Source organism: Erpetoichthys calabaricus, chromosome 1 (genome assembly GCF_900747795.2).
Source record: "Erpetoichthys calabaricus chromosome 1, fErpCal1.3, whole genome shotgun sequence".
NCBI lineage: Eukaryota > Metazoa > Chordata > Cladistia > Polypteriformes > Polypteridae > Erpetoichthys > Erpetoichthys calabaricus.
The window spans coordinates 253399627-253418248 of NC_041394.2; the positions used below are offsets into that span (position 1 = coordinate 253399627).

Below are 18622 nucleotides of genomic sequence, written 5' to 3' on the forward strand. Positions count from 1 at the left end.
GTCTATAAGGTACAGTTTTCTGGATCTGTTTTTTCCATCACACAGTCTTATCATCTACCTACAATGTATTGACTTGAAATATCTGTGCAGAAGTAAGTTGTGAGCAGATTCATGTAAACTGACTATTTTATGTAGGGATGTGGTTAATCCATTTGGTAGTACATTAAACATGTATTGGGGTCCCTGATGTACAAGGTATATGCGCCAGCAGCTGTTCTAGTTTAAAGACAGGTGACAGCATACACTGTTCAGGTCAATGGACACAAACTGGTTATTCTTTATAAAATCATCAATAGTGTCATGAAGTGCAACCTTTTCTTAAATCTCCCACAAACATTGTATCTCATCAAACTTTACAAATCATTTAGTATTTATTTCATTACTTTGGTTCCAAAATTATATTTACTGCCTTTTTTAATTTTTCAGTGAAGCACATTCTTGAAAAGTAAATAGAACTGTTCCATATCAGTCTTTTCAGTTAAATGTTATATGAACTTAATATATTGTCCCGTTATCAGTTGGAGTAGTCACCAGTTAGTATTAAACTAGAGATGAGATTATACTCTTGTAAATTTTGCGGAACAATGTGTCATAATTATTACCGGTACTCTATAGTAATGGCTATTTTCTTAACATAGTATTAAGTATTAAAGAAAAGTAAATACTGACAAGTTATTGCTGCACCTTTTAAAAGAAAGATTACTTTGCTCTATATTAGAGACCATCATATTTTTTCAGATTGAAATCTTTTTGTTTGTTGTCCTGCACTTTATTTCTTCAGACATGGATAACAATTTGCAGAGCTTAACTAAAAAATACATTTTGAAAGCCATTAAATTGATATTCAAATCTTTTCAGAAATAATTCTTATTTTGAATGATGGTACATAATATGTAAATATATGAATGTTTAGGGACTATGCAAAAGTAATGAGCCTATGGAAACTTCACCATCTATACTTTATCATGTGGTAGCACACTGACATGAAAGCAGCTGCTGTTGCCAGAAGTAAGAATTTAAGTTTCCAGTACAGGCACTTACGATTTGAGTCATGTCTCATGCTATTTTCGCCAGTTAAAACTAAGATATATATCACAATGAACTTTAAATAAGACCATCACATTCATTTTTTAACCCCTTTCAATTATCTCTTTTTGTCTTATATGACAGCTCAAGTTACAAGACCATGGCAAATGCAATTCCTACTTTCATTTAAACATTGATCATTTTGAAGTCAAAAATTCATCTGCATAATGTAAAGCTTTTACAAATGTTTATTTTATACTGTTGGAAAAATAAAGGGGCAAAAGAAAGTTTTAGCTTGTTCTTTGATCTTATTAACCAGAAAATGAAAAGCACATATAGTACAATTGACGTGCCAAGAATGCCTCTAAGAATCCTTACTAACACCAAGTTCAAATGTCTACTTCTTCCATGGAAAAAGAAAGCTAAACCAGAGGAATAAGATATTCATTTTTAATGAGACAGCAAACCAAATAGTGCCAAACAGAAATCAAATTCACAATCTGTATAGTTCAGTAGTAGTCATTCCTACCTCCACATGATCAAGTACAAGTTTACTGTCATTTGTACAGAGTACAAGGAAATTCATACTTGCACCTCCAACTAACATGCCACATGTCACCACTCTGTAGCACAATGATAAGCAAATATTACTATTCGAAGATGAAATCTTGTTTTTCAGGTGTGTTCTTGTTGTTCATTCCCAGATGCACCCCAGATGCATTAGTGTTCTACAACACTCTATCAGTGTTACACTTTGTGAGCGATTCTCAGGTGTAGAATCATATGCACCTTGCTGGCATATAAAACACATAATTCCCTAAAAAATGGCATATATGACATTAGTGACAATTTGTTTTTTTGAGTTTTTTTTTTTATTTTTTGCTTTAGCAATGATAAGCGCAAAACTAATCAGGCTATGTTGTGGCATATTTTGTCATTTTAAACCTTATATTTATTTCATGACTTGTGCACAGGCAACCTATAAAATAATAGGAACACTTTGGGGTACAAATAAGACTGAATGCACATGCTTTAGTGTAAGTGTTGTTAGACCTGATATGTAAGAAATGCCTTCAAGAACACTATGTCTGGCCACATGTGTTTGGCTCGTTCCTTGGCTTATTTTCTTTGTCTCTTTCTAGAACGCCATTAAAGTCTCTGTAACTCTTTACCCTGTAATAACCTTACAAAACAAAACAGATCCCTGAACAAATTATAATTGTATCCTTTGTGACAATGCAAGTTTGTATCTTAATTTTGATCAGTTTGAACAATTCCAGTACATGTGTGTGGAACCTTGTAGTCATATATTTGCCACTGCTGGCTTTTAAAGAAACTTGCTTTTAAACATAGAGATAACATTGAGGCACATCTAGTATTTCTGCCTGATTTGAGCCCTGCATTGGATTTCGCAATATTAATCCAAAATATAAATAAGGGTTTAATGTTTTAACGTCATCTTAAATTTAGCTAATGGAGTTTGATTTTATTTTGAATTTGGTGAGGACTTTGAATATTCTGTAAATAACTGATATTATTGATCAATAAGATGTGGAAAACATTTTCATTAAGTTAAAAACAAATGAAAGTACAAATTCAGTTTTGTGTGCTTTTGTGCAGGGTTAATGAGCACTATTTTTTAATGTGTTCGGTTACCTAGCGCAAAAATATTTTGTAGTAATTTTGGTAGCTAAAAACCTGAAATGGCTTCACTTGTATAACCCTAGTAATTAAATTATTCAACAAACATATAAAAGTGGACACTGATAGAGAAAACGGAGAGTTTTTTAGATCCATTTCAGTTTGTCAATCAGACCAGTAGTGTTGTGATGTGGTGTTTTGACAGCTGCAGGATTATTATTTCACTTTTCATTTTGGTGTACATGCTGTCATTTTGAGTTCTGTCATCTGGAAGTAATAACAGGTTGCTAGGGGAATAGGGACAGGAAGTCACACTGGTACGGTGTCATTTAAGGCGATGGTGGTGCAAAACCACTGGTAGTCGTCCAGAATTCTGGGTCATTTAAAAAGAATAGAAAATGAGTTACTGATAGTTTATTGCATTTTCTGATGACAAACTATTACACCATTTCTTTTGACCACAAATTTTTGGGATAGCATTTTGGCTTATGTCCATTTCTCTTTTTGATCTTGTGGAATTGAACCTAGCCTGTTTCTTGACTTTGTTCCACTTTACATCCATTCTACAGTCCTGTATAGATTTCCCCAATATCTGTTCTCTCAGGTAGTACATCTGGGTAATGCTGTCATATTTTGCGGTGCACTTAGGTATTCTAATTACAATTGAGGAAGATAAGACTTTGCATGTTTTTCACATTTTTGATTTTTGGTTTGTGTATTGGGCTTTCTTGTTTTGGTGTAATGATTCTTCAGTGTTTGACCTTGCCCTTGTTTCAGGCAAAAATTCAGTGTTTTCTCAAGGTCCATTTGTATTTTCTTTTTTTATTTACCTTATTCCATTCCATACAGAAGAAATATATTGAGAAGTGACATTATTGCTAATAATAAAACCAAATGGTAACTAGTGTTAAGGGTAGGTTACTATGTGTAAACTTCTCTAATCATCCCATATATTATACATTTTACATTTTGAATACAATAATACATTATGCAGTACTTACCTAAAGTGTAAAACTTTAGTGTAAAATGTAAAACATGACACACAGAACAAAAAATTATGCAGAAATTTCAATAATTGTGAAAGCTCACCACATAATCCTGTGTCTTTATAGAAGTTCAAAGGAATTCACATAAGGCAAATATGGGGAAAAAGAATGAAAGTAATTCCTATTTTAGGATTTGGAAGTTACCAGAGTAAAGTTGAGCAAATACTTTGTCCAACTATATGATAAGAAGTGGAAACCTGGAAAATACAAGATTGAAATAGAAAAAAATAAACAATTGGAAGTGATGATAAAGGATTAGACATACTAGTAAGTTGTGTGGAGGTGGGAATAAAGGCATTTAGCACAATTAATTTAGATAGCAAATGAAAACGAATGTCCTTCTTTGAAAATAATAATTAAGTTAAAATGATAATATACTGTAGTTCAAGAAAACTTGTAGAGCCAGAAAAAATAATGTGGTGAGGATTTCTATACAGGAAAAAAAGAGTTTGTTGATTTTATCCAACAATGACTTAGGTATGGAGGAGCAATACATATTCTTCTCCAGTGGTAGAGCTGAGAACCAAGTATTTCTTCAAGCGCAGATGTTTTAGGGATTGATCAGTTTGCTAGTCATTTTTCCATGTGCTTCGTGAACATGGAGTATCATTTTGACCCATTACTCAAGGCTTGAAATTTCATCCTTAAATTTAACACAAGTCGGGATTTCAATCTCTGTGGATGGAATGAAAGTGTTGTTTGGAATCAAAAACCCACAGTTTTTATATTAATATTTCAGACTCTTTTTGAATATAACAACTTATTAATTCTGATGTTTACAGTAGTTTATAAAACATTGAGCAGATAAAGTTATCAGCCACTCTTTCAAATAATTTATTTCTGCTGTTTTAACAAAAAAAAAATTCTTTAACTTTGCAATATGTAGCTGAAAAGCCAGATACATCAATAAAGTAATACAAAAAAAGTGTACTAAAATGTTTTCATATAAAAATAAAAACAATTAAATACTGTTAATTAAGGAAATTAAAAAAAATATAAAGTACACTTATCATATTCTTTGCTTAGGTGGCACAGTAGTATGTACTGCTTAGCACTTGCCACCGACTAGGTTTAAAGTATATCTACAGACGATTTTCTTGAAAGTTATCCTTGAGCATTGTTTCTTTCCTTACAGCTGATTTATGTTTAAAGGCAGCTAGGCAAATATAAACATTTTAAAGAAATGATGATCACAAGCATCTTTAAGTGTCACAACACAAGCCACAATTTAGCAGCAGGAAGTTCATCAAATAAAAAGTGTTGAAGCTGAATATGAATTCACTAAACAATCCAAGGCAATTTCCTGAATTTTTGTATTGATTTCTTTGCAAATGTATACTTCAGCCTGTTTTTAGCCTGTAATTTAACACAGTTTGGTCAAGTTTTTTTAAAGTGAAATTTAAACACATGAAATTGTGTGCCTGCCACATCCTCGACATTTGCTGCGGACTTGCGCAGCTCCATTGAACAGCCGGCCAGACTGATGAATTCCGCATATCAAGAGTAACTGCAACAAGAAAATGACATCCTATGCATGCAAGTTTAATGAAACATAAACAATAAAAATAAAATGAATTCCTAAGTAAAATAATAGCACAATTATAAAACAGTAATATTAAAAAAACATTGAATACTCTTGTAACAAGCAAGAGAGTTTGCTTACCAAATAAATGTGTGGGAAATTTACGTAGTAAAAATTTAAATTTTCAGGAATTACTAAATTTATGTGGGATCCCACAATCCCTCACCAAACTTCAAACCCTGTTATCTTGTGTGAGGTTCCAGGTGGATTTTGCTGTGTACTGTCCACTTCCTATATTCTGTGGCCAAGAGTTATTCTGTCATTATTGGCATTAAATCCGTTTTCAGGAAAATGTAGGATTTCCCAAAGGGTATTTTCTTTCTCCTCTACTTTTTGATATTCGTTCACAGAAGGTCTGTCAGGATCAAAATCCAGTTGAATGCTTTCTCGTGTAATTTTTGAATAAAAAAATTATTTTTGTTCTTGAACAGTCTCCTATTCTTTCTATATATTTTTAATATAGGTCTTCATCATTGTGGAGATTTCCACCTTGAATCATACACACAAGTGTGTCTTCTTTGTCAGTACTGCTAATAAGACTATTCAGTAGTAACATGTGTAGACTAAATGTAGAAATTACCCATAGAGTGCAGCATGGATAAAACAATTGTGAGAAACTATCAGGAATATAGTATGATCAAAGAATTAAGGTGAAAGTTAACATATTTAAGACCGTGATAAGACCAGCAATGATGTATGGATCTGAGACATGAACAGTAAAGAGAGCGCAGTAGAAGAAGTTAGCAGTATCAGAAATGAGAATGTTGAGATTGATGTGTGGAGTTAAAAAAATGACAGAATAAGTACAACAGAAATGAGAGATATATCTAAGAAAGTACAGGAAAGTAGGTTGAAGTAGTATGGACATGGGATGAAGAGAAATAATAAATATGTGGGCAAAGGAACGATGGGATTGAAGATACAAGAGAAAAGAAAGTGAGGGAGGCCATAACAGAGATGGATAGAAAAAGTAAAAGAAGATCTGAAGGAAAAGGGCTTGACTGTCGAGGAGGTACAGGACTGAACTGTATGCAGAAGGTTGATCAAGCACACCAACCCCAGATAAAAGTGGGAAAAGATGAAGTAGAAGAAGAAGAAGAAGGAGACGTAGAAGAAGTGGCAAATGGTGTGCTTCTAATAAAATATATACGAGGTTGACGTCCGAGATTCGATCCCCGCCAGGGGAAGCAAAAGTGCATACATCTGATAAGCCCCAAATATGGTGAAACACGTGTCATGTACTCTTTGTATTATTTGGCAAGTAATACATAACATGTCTATGATTTTCTTCTTGCAACTGAGAAGATGTGGCGGATGTCTGCCGGCTGGCTAACCAACCATACGCATTACCTGGTAGGTAACCACCCAAATATCAGATTGTGATCAGACCTATGCATATATATATAATTAATTCTCAGCTATGAGAACAATTACAAGTAAAACAGCAAAACTACAGTAAACTCCTACAAGCAAATCAAATTCATTTCTTTAATTTCCAAAACAAATTACAAAAATATAACATTTTTTTCCACACATTTAACTGCTTAGTTATCCTTATTGGCTTGGTTGTTGTAACTATTTTACTAACATTGTTATGTATCAGTAATTTCGACCTGGAAGGTGTATACATCCTTAAGGAAACACTTAACTTATTGGACGATTAAAACAACCATTGTTGATCATTAGCTAGAGCTTAACATAGATGTACTTGCAGTGTAGATGTCACACTTTAGTGTGAAATATGCATTCATCTGCACAACAGGAGCAGCAGAGGTAATCAGTGGACTTCCTTTGCATTGCTGAATCAGGTAAAGGCTTTAGTAAAATTGTTTCTTGTGGTATCTGCATCATCCGCTGAAGTTTAGAGAAAGTTGTAGTGCTCTCAGGAGATTAAACACGTGGTTGCAAGCCAGCATGGCACAGGACAGACTAAACAATATATTAGAGTCTGCCAAGTTCATCAAGAAAAGCTTATCGTTTGGACAAAGGATCTGAAAGCCTTGAATTCATTTCTGGTGTAGATGTTTCTAAACACCTTTTTGGACATTTTCTTTAGAAATTATAAGCAAGGGAAGACCTCTGTAGACACACATGCACAAGTCATAATTACATTGGCTTCCAAGAAATCTTTACATTAACTTAGGTAGCAGAAACCGTTGAGAAGTTTAATATTGCAAATTTGGATTTATTTTGAAGGCATAGCACAGTGTAGTCAGTTCATTTTGAAATATTGTAATTTTATACTGTTTGATTTTCTAAGGTGTTGTTATTGTTGTTAATAGTGCTACATATTGCCCCCCCCCCCCTAAAAAAATTCCACTCCTTGGTTGTCAACTGTTCATAGTTCAACAATTAATTAACAAACAGATTTTATTTAGTTCCATTTATGTTAATCAGTTTCTACTTTGGTTTCTGTGAGTTTTAACAAATATGTATACTATGTATACTTTATGTATACTAATTCTGTATTTAGTAATTTGTAAAATCTGTACTTGCATTTTACCTGAGAACTTGTCACTACACTATGTGCCTGCATTTAGTGAAGAGTCCTATACAAAAATAAATTGAATTAAATATTGTGCAGAAAATGTACTGCTTGTTGCCAACCCTAATGATGAAATGAGACATCCATCTTTGGATATACACACAATACAAATGTCTTGCCACCTTTGAGTACTGGTCTTTTAATTTCAATAGAGTTATTGAGAAGTTTTTCTTTTCTTTTCAGTCAGTTACTTTGTTCAGAGAGCATAAAATCCAGAAAGTGAGAGCAGCATTTTTGGGGCAGCTATAGAAAGTCTTAACCTTTAAATCCTTTAAAAGGTAGTAAATTTTATAATGGGCCTTGGAATCATTTAATTTGCTTAGCAGAAAACAGTCTCACTGAGCCAGATGTATTTATCAATCTGGAGACAACTATGACTGATTTTTGCTTAAAACTGGGTGGGAACAATTACATGGCTCAATGAGTGTCACATTTCTAAACCAATTCAACACCTGATAAAAAAAGAAACATTTTTAAGAGAAAAACATTTTTGTACACTCATTGACATTCAAAGACGTCAATGGACTAATAATAAAAATTATAAAAAAATAAATGCTGAGCTGGCTCTCTGTTTTTCCTGTTGCGATAATAGTGTCAAAGTCAACTGCAAAATATAAATTCAACGTAAATGATATTGTCACAGGAGATGAAAAGGACAAGGCTGCACAGCTTCCACCATTTGCATCGTCTAAATGAATAACTAAAGTAAGAAAACATTGCTGTATAATTCGGAAATGCAAAAATGTCTGAACAGCTATGGTGTTTTAACACATAGTATATTCATAGACTACAATGCTCATCTAGACTCTGTTTACTGTTTTGGTATGTAGTGATGCAAAATGACAGAAAGATATTGTAGCAGACAAAAGCACTTCTCAAACGCATGGAGCCAAGAAGCTGTCTCTTCTGCTGCAGTGCTCATTAAAATGTACAAATTAATCATTAAGCTTCAGTTACCTTATTCTACTGAGCTCCTGAACTGATACTAGCAATTTTAGCTTTTTATTTTCTCCCAACATCACATCTTTTGTTCAGTTTTTTTTTTTTTGCTCTCTCCCGATCCCCTCGTGGTTTAGAGTGCACAGACTGGAGGAATTGAAGAAGCACTTTGGGCGTAGCCTTTGCAGTGGTGGATTTTGCTGTGTTTCACTACAAACTTTTTAACAACTTGTCCCCAGATGTGTATTCTCATTTGAGAATCACGTCTAGACCCACAAGTATAGCAATTCAGACAGCTAGGATATTAAGTAAGTACCAACTGTTATTGATTTGATTTTGCTTTCACTTTAAAAATGTAAAATATTTTATGTAAAGGAAATGGAACAGAATTATACTTAAGAAAATAAATAATCACATTGATAGCAATCTTTTAAGTATGGTGGTAGATGTTTCTGACGAAAATCACATGGTTTCATCTGACACAGAAGAAGATTCTGACACTACAGTTGCTTGACTTAAGCAGAATTATTTTTAGCTTTTGGACAAACTTTATACACATTATGTAAATGTATCAAACTGCAAAGAATAGCCTAGGTCAGTTTGTATGTGTTACATAATGTAAAGATATAATCTAGTTTAATACATACTTTAGCACAGACATATTACATTTCTGTTAATTACTTTTTGCCTTTTCTTTGAATAACTTTAATGTATGACCTGTAGAGGAGACTGGAAATTTGAATCTGCAAAATTCATCTAAAGTTTTGCAGATTTCAAACATGTCTCACCTGCTCATTGTACTGTTAATCCTGAGTCATTGTCTTTGCTGTTAGAGAAATAGCTGGTATACAGCAAAATCTGTTTGTTCAATAAGTTTTATTAGATACAATTCTTCAATTAATGCAACAAGCCTTTCAATGTTATTTAAGTTCTGTAGAGAGGTACGAGGGTATAGTTTTGTTTGTGTTTCTGCTCATCATAGAGCTAATCACAGGATGATGATCAACTGTATCTGTGATGCATCTGACACATGTAAGCCCTGCTGAAATTTTAAAACACATTAATGTCTGCAAAACATTCTGTCTGTAAGATCAAATTCAGCCCCCACAGTCCTGCAACTGGACAATGCCTGCTGATATGACCATAGCAGAGTGTGAAAATACTATGTAGTGAATCCCTGCAATGCTGGACCAGGATATGGTGATAGCCACAGTGGATGTATTCTTACGGTAGTGGTGTAATGGTTCTGGGACTATCTTCATAAAATATATTACGTCTTCTCATAACAGGTGGTCCAACATTTAAATACCACATTATACCTGCAATCAAGAGATGATATGTAAAGTCAAATACAAGTTTAATTTATTAATGTTTAAATGAGATGTAAATGCAGTCTTTTCTTTTGTTGTACCCTGCAAATTAGCAAGATCTTAATCCAGTCACAGCAATAGTGAAATGAGCTAAGAAAGGTTTTGCTGCTGTTCAGTCAGAATTGAGTGAGTTAGCATGTCTTTAGCACACTTATGACATCTCTTAATCTATGCCTTGTATAATTCAGACTGTTCTGGTGGCTAAAATAGGGAGTTATTCGTTATTAGTTTCTCTAGAATTTTAGAAAACATACTGTTAAATTACACTAACTTTATCCATTTTCTGATCTGTTTATCTAGTTCTGGATCATGGAGAATGGAGATTAATAGAATAAGTAATATCTGATATATGGCAAGATCTATCCCTGATTAAGTCACTTAAATCAATTGAAGATTTCAATGTATGATTTTACATAGCATACAAAATATTAAAATTAACTTCCAGAATCAAAGACAATAAATGTCAATTTTCTAAATCTACCTAATCCAAATGTTGAGTCTTGAGTAGGGCAAGTATTTTTTTACATATTTTATACATTTTTCTTCTTTTCATTATCCATGTGTTTAATCTATATTGCGACCTAGGCAACCCTGTTTACCGAATAAACAGAAAAAAAGAGTGCACAATAGCACAACTTAAAGGATGGCTGCACTATCCCAAAAGAAGGTTTTGTTAGTGAGGAATCTCACACGAGTTCAATTCCGAGTTCCTGGTCTTAAATGAGACATCTTATTCTGGGCTGTCTGGTTTTATAGAACCCCAACTAGAAGGGGTGAGGCCAGCTCAGGGCACCATGGGTGGGTTTAGATGCCCTCACTGGGCATCTTCATGGAGCTCTGGGTGGAAGGGAACAGACATTTAATGTTAGCAACCCATCTCATATCAAAGTTGTATTGCTTACCTCAGCAGAGGCAGGTGCACATGCATGTCAGTATACAATAATAATATGTTCTGCAGAAATTAATTATTGATCTGTCTCTTCAGCTTCTTCTTCAGATATCTGATTAATAGTTCTTTTGCCGTATTTCTTGCTGGTCTTTTTGATCATGGTTTTAATCTTGTGTTCAAAGTGCTTTGCGTCATACTGTCGTGTCATACTGTATATTCAGCTCATTTTCTCTGTTTTCCTCCAACTACCTTCTGTATACACTCCAATGATTTTTTGTCTATGATCATCATGTAATTTTACTTGACTGCAGTGCTTGTTGCACTATCGGGATTTGTAGCCCTTGGGCATGATTCATAACCATGGTATGGCTATCTTGAAATGTTAATTCTGTGCCACTAGGCAAAATTAATGGACTATACCATGGTGTGGTCTCATGGTAAATCTGGTGTCACTGGTAAAACATAAAATTATGACTTTGAAATGTAGACAGAGCAAATATAAGATTGAGCTAGACCAGAGGTGTCAAACTCAAAACCCACTTCATGAATACTCAAAACATAGTACACCCCCTTTTATATGTGCTTCATGTCTAGATTGTGTCTGTATATAACTGAGCCAGATCACATTTAGAAATGGCATTAAAATGCATCCACTCGCATTTATCTGCATAACACGGTGCACCTCAGTTATTAACCTGTACTTGCAATGGTAATTGACTCCCCATAATGACCCAACAAGAAAAAGTGAAAAGAAGGTGACATTTCATTTTGTCATACAGGACTTTAGTGTTTTAGTGTAATGTCAATGATGAGACATGAGAGTCTCATGTAGGAGATGGTAGCTTGACTTCACATACACCACTGCTGCCAGTGCTGTCTAGGTGTCAGGGCTGGCCATCCTACAGCAACTTGCCTGACTGCTTCCAGAACACTGAGTTGATTATTGTATGTGGTATAAATGCCCAGGAGGATGGACAAGATTCCTTACTGGAATGGTGGGTGATTTCTTGACGGGGCGGGATGCCTTAATGGAAAGATGGCAAGAGTGGAGAAACAGCTTTGGTAGGACACATTACAATCTTAATCCTTGTTGGGAACAAAGAATATTGGATGGACTGTGAGAAGGTAGATTAAATGTGGTCTGTATGAAAAAGGCTCATGATTTAAGGTGCATGTGGTAAAGTCTGCATGGGTGCTGGCAATAATTGGGGATCAATTTTGGTTGAGTTTAAGCTGAACAGTATAGATTGCATGTCATGTAATCTAATATTTAAAGGTGATCCTTAGCTAGGTTTACAGCTAGCATTCTGTTTCTGCCACTTTGATTTGTTATCATTAAGCTTTACCTCTTTTTTTAAAGGTTTAGCAGTGAATAGCTGTGTTTTTGGCAATATGCCACTCTGAAATTCACATTACATTGTCAGTACCATAACCACTGAAGCAAATCCCAGCCATTTGTGAAGACAGTAGCTCTCAATCTAGCACTTTAGGCCTTATAATGAATCTGAAACAAAGACGATGCAAATCCTCAGCCTTTTGTCACGATGCCTTCATATAAATAGCACAGCCCTCAGTGTTGTATGTGTGATATAGTATTACTATAGTACGGTACTGTTTGATGATTGCAACATATATTTATAAATATAAATAATATATATATATATATAATCCACCATGGAATAGTATGACCGCTTGTGACCAAGAGATGTGTCTTTCCCATGAAACCTCTTGGTACTTAAATAAGTCATTTCTGTTACATCATCAAAAACCTTCTAGTTTATTCTGAACATTTGTGTCTCTGCAATACAAAATACTAGCTGTGTTGTTATGCTTCAAAAATTAACAATGCTGTAATCAAATAGGGGTTTATTCTAGATTAAGACTAAACAAGAATTCCACTCTGAGGTGAATTTGCCAATGGTTATTATGGTCTAATTACCCCTCATTTTGTTAAGCACCTGTTTAAAGTAGATAAAAGTTTATAGATTATTGTTGCTGTCTATGGAAAAGCAAATGTGCAGTTCAGAGCTGCCATGCTGCAGTGGGAGAACTTTATCAATATTAATCTTCTTATTCAGTATCTTGATGATTGTGTTATTCGCTGACCTTCTAAATGAAAGGAAAAATTATTATATACTCTTGCTTTGGGATTATTGGGCAGCCATCTAGGGACATTCACTGAAGGTTTGAAAGAATTTCAAGCCTGCTGTGTATACCGCAGGTAGTATTTTACTTGTATTTTTCTGGTATACTGACTGCTTTATTTAGTTTTTTACATAGAATAAAATATTTCAAAGAAAAAAGAAATCATACACATATAAACCTCCATTTACTGCATGTATTGCTTTTGATGTTTGAATAACCAATCTTTGTTTCATAGTGCTTCTGTCCACCTCCTAGGTTGAAAAAACATATATAGTGGTACCTCTGGTCACGACCGTAATTCGTTCCTAAACTCTGGACACAACCTGAACGTAATTTCCCCCTCAGATTGTATGTAAATACAATTAATCCGTTCCAGACCATACAAATTGTATGTAAATATATATATTTTTTTAAACACAAAAATAGTTAATTATACCATAGAATGCACCGTGTAAAGGTACACTAAATATAAAAACATTGAATAACACTGAGAAAACCTTGAACAACAGAGGAAACTAACATTGTAAGACTTCGCGCTACACCCTTACGAATGCTCGCTGTAAACACTTTTTTTATGAGTTTTAAGCGAGGGGGAAAAAAATTAAATGCCACTTCTCTTGCGAAACGACTCAAACCATCCTCTACTGGCTTTAAATTCCTCACCTTCGCCACTCAAAGAAGGATTTTTTTTCAGCAAATCGCCATGAATCTTCCTGGCTTTTTCGCATATGATCGCCTCGCTTACGCTATCCCCTACAAGTTGCTTCTCGTTCAGCCACACTACCAACAGTTTTTCCACCTTTTCCAACACTTGAGGCCTCTGCTTGGTTAACATTATAACTCCTTTTGCAACATCAGCTGCTTTGTTAGGCCTTGTATATGCAAACAAAAGAAAATGGGAAACGGGGAATGGGAAATCATTGGCGTGTATGAACGCGTGTAGATAAACTGACAGTCAGTGTTTTTGTTCGCCACCAGAGTGTGTGGTCGTGAACAGATGCAAAATTTTGGCTAACTTTTTGATCGCAACCTGATTTGTATGTGTTTGGAAACGTTCGTGACCAGAGGTTCTACTGTAATTCTATTTATTAATCACACCTGACATACAGTACAGAGTGTAAGCTACTTTGTTGTTGTATTGCTAAGCTGAGTTGTATTGCTTTATTTGAGTTTGTGTTTTTACAGTTTTTGATTCATTGCTCATATTTGCTTCTTAAAGTTTAGTTTTGGTTACTATGAACAAATCAGTTAAAAATTTTTTAAATCTTTTTTTTCATTAGATCATTAATGTGCTTCTTTTATCATGTTTATAAGAGTGATACATTGGTGTAAGTGTATGAGTGTGTGCTCATATGTTTTTGTATAGAAATACACTAATCAGGCAGCAAACACTAGCTACAACTGCATGCTAACTTATTTTTGTTCAAGCGGTGCAACAGGTTTAAAGAAATTTAAATCATTGTAAGCAGAGATGCTACTCTTGGAGAGGTGGAGGTGTGTTAATGTTTAGTCAAACTAGGGGGCTTTGCCTTCTGCTCGCTTCGCTCGCCAAACCCCGGCTTGAGCTACACGCCAGCCACTTCATATCTCTGCCGCTCGCATATGTGGATTTCACTTCAAACAACAAATCTTTTAATTCTCGCGGATACGCATCTTCATTGAGAAGAAACACGACTTTTCCCTGATGGCAACACGAATTAGACGATCTACAAGTCTCTGACTTAAAGTTTAAATCCGAACAATATATTCGATCTATTTTCTCTTTTCCGTAATTTCACAGAGTAATAATTTCCTTTTGTTTGTGCTAATGCGATCTTTACTATCATTTTTTTGAGACTTTCGATTTTTAGTATTTTCATTATCTCTAACCTGCTCTGCATGTGTATTGCACCAACGTTTTTTTGAATTATTTACAATGTTCTACTTTGTCATCTACACTTTGTCTTTTATTTCCAGCCCCAGGCGTGGTTAAATCTCTTGGCACAAAGTGTCGTCTTGTGGGACATGAAAGTATCTCTCAGAAAAAGTCATGTCTCGTCCCAGGCTAAAAAGTCTTGTCTCGTCCCATGATTTTTTCATTATAATAGAGAGACATTAATAAACAGAAATGCAAAAAGAGGGGCTAATTTGCAAAACATGGCAATGGGCTTAATGTAATTAAAATATTTAATTACTGAGGCACTACTCTGGCAAAGCCAAAACATTATCTTTTTTCTGTCAACTAAACAATCCTATAAATATAAATTGTTGCATTTTCATTTAAAATATAATAAAAGGTGAAATTAAAAATATATTCTGCCCAAAATATTAATAATTAGGTGTTGTTCCGTGTAAGAATTGCTGTAAATGTGTTCATGAAAGCAGCCTTCCAGGAAGACTACATATGTGACAGATATTTGCTTAACAGGAGACCATTGGACTAAACTGAAATGACTGCTACTCATTACAAAAAGAATTTACTGTAATAGATCTAATGAGACAACCTCCTAGCCAGAGGAAGGTGGATGCTATTGTCACTTCCATATCAGAATGAATAGTACAGAGAAAGGTAAGCCTTTAGTTCTCCAAGACTTATATTACAGAACTGCTCAAAACCTCAGGAATAGAACTATCAGATTCATTAACTGTGACATTTTTATTCCTCCACTAGTCTTTGTAAATTGAAGAGATCATAATGTTAGCTGTGGCTCAGATCTTGCAAGATGTTTGGAAGTCATTTGAATGCATTTTGGGATTGATTATGTATGCCAGCTTGCCTCCTTCCCAGAGTGCATCTTGCTGCCATCTCTTTCCCAGCTAAAACAACGTAAATACACCCAGCCATCCATGTGATCTAAAAGAAAGTGGGAGTCATCAGACTAGGCCACCTTCTTCAGTTGCTCCAATTCTGGTGCTTATGTTGCCATTGTAGGCATTTTTGATGGTGGACAGGGGTCAACATGGAACCTCTGACCAGTCTGTGGCCACGCAGCCCCATACGCAGCAAGCTGTGATTCACTGTGTGTTCAGACACATTTTTTTCATGGCCAGCATTAAGTTTTTCAGCGATTTGTGCAGCAAAAGCTTTTATGGAATCAGACCAGAATGACTAGCCTTCGCTCTCCACACGCATCAATGAGCCTTTGGTGCCCATGACCCTGTCATCGGTTGTGCTTCCTTGGACCAATTTTTGTAAGTACTAACCACTGCATATAAGGAACACTCCACACAATGTGCTGTTTTGGAGATGCTGTGACCCAGCTGTCTAGCCATAACAGTTTGGCCCTTGGCAAAGTCACTCAGTCTTACACTTGCCCAGTTTTATTGCTTCCAACACATCACCTTCAATAACTTGCTGCCTAATGTATCCCACCAGGTGCCATTGTAACAAGATAATCAATGTTATTCACTTTACCTGTCAGTGAAATTAATGTTGTGACTGATCGATGCATATACAATATATATAGACAATTTTTCATTGGTAAAGATAAAAATAGATTCTTATTGGGGAAATATATGGAAATAATAATAATAAAGTACATAAATACAGCGGTAATTTTGAAAGTTGCTAAAACCATTACCTATCAGTAACATAAATGATGATGTGATATAATAATTTATTTGATGGCAACAGAAGAATGGAAAGAAAACATTCTAAGAAACCAAATATTGGAGAAAATAAACCTCAGGGGATTCACAGTCTTTACTAGCTCAGCTTCATTCTACATTTACATTATCCATGTCATTGTTTGCTGTGAAATTATTGCCAGCCTGATGCCGGTGTCATTCTGAATGTGTTGTCCTTCAAGCTGATGACAAATGGGAAGTATTAACAGAATCCTGGAAAAGAAAATGGCTACCCATTAGGACTGTCAGATTAGCTAAAAATCAAGATTTCAGTACTCATATAAACAACAAGCATATATTTAAATATACTGAGTGTTAGATATCTATGTTTGTACTTTTTTATATATTTTTTGTATTATTTTTATTTGTATGAGCATATTTTTACTTTTTTGATAATGCTTATGACTCATGCACAGTTGCTTAACAGAAGCAGGTGAAAAAATCATCATTCAAAACAACAAACCTGCAAACTTTGCCTGTTTCCACTATATTTCCTCTTTCGGTCTCAATACCTTCCCTCCTGCCTTCTTGTCATTTTTGGCAGTACAGAAAAAAGACGGTCTTCTCATCCTCAAACTATGCTGTGTATTGGTGTGGAGATAAAGCAGAATTCACCAAGCCTCATCAGTTGATTAAGAAGCTAGTTTTCTTCAGTTAATTTATTGGTTCACCACTCTAACATAACTACCTGACCCAGCAAAAAATTCATATTGACTAGTAGAAAGGTGTAATTGGATCCTAGGAGACATGCTTTTGCTTTCTGAAGTTGAGCCTGGTGCCTGATAGATCTATTTTTCAGTTATTGGTTTCTTATTCACACACTGATGCTCAAAATTAACTCATCTTTCTCACTGGTGAATTAAAAAATGAATGGATGTCCATCTCTGCAGTGTAAGTGTTATAAATCTTGATTTAAATGCTGTGTTTTATTAATATTGGTAGGTAAACATTCTAAAGATCATTTCATGTTGTTCTCTTAATGTTGTGTCTTACAGATTTGGATATCTTAAAGACTTTAATTTAGTTTCTTGGAAAAACAGTTTACAGAGAAATTAAAATTATATTTCTGTTCATTCAATCAAAAAATATAAGGTGTATTTTGAAATAAATAGTTTGGTGCTTATTGCTACTGTTAGCTTACAATCACATTTGCAAAAATCAGAACAAAAGTAGTGTTCCCTTTTTATAAAACTTAACTATCACAAACAATTACTATTCAGTTGTGTGTACATTCTTAGAACAACAACAACATTTATTTATATAGCACATATTCATATAAAAAGTAGCTCAAAGTGCTCTACATAATGAAGAAAAGAAAAATAAAAGACAAAATAAGAAATTAAAATAAGGCAACATTAGTTAACATAGAAAAGGAGTAAGGTCCGATGGCCAGGGTGGACAGAAAAAACAAAAAAAAACTCCAGAAAGCTGGAGAAAAAAATAAAATCTGTAGGGGTTCCAGGCCACGAGACCACCCAGTCCCCTCTGGGCATTCTACCTAACATAAATATAGGTAGAAGGAAAAAAGCAAAATTTATTTGAATCATGTTACACCAAAATAACATTTATATCCACTAGTACAATCGTGTTACTGTGTGGTTTGACCTCTGAGTTGAGAACAATGTTATATGTGCTTTTATACTTTCTAGAAAACTGAAAAATGGGCTAAGAATTATAAATGGTTGCATTATTAATTCATAAGATTCACAGGACAGATCATACAGCCAATAAACTAATCAATGAATGAATGAATAAATAAATAAATGAAATAATTAATAAAAATAATGGATTCATTTAATCAATATAATGTCCCTTTTTGGCTTGCCATATGGA

The 18622-nt window shown here is 34.5% G+C and overlaps 1 protein-coding gene across 1 annotated transcript in view; it reads left to right on the forward strand.

Annotated features, from left to right (window-relative positions):
- prkcq (protein kinase C, theta) overlaps window positions 1-18622 on the forward strand; it is a 144995-nt gene that overhangs the window by 49801 nt on the left and 76572 nt on the right.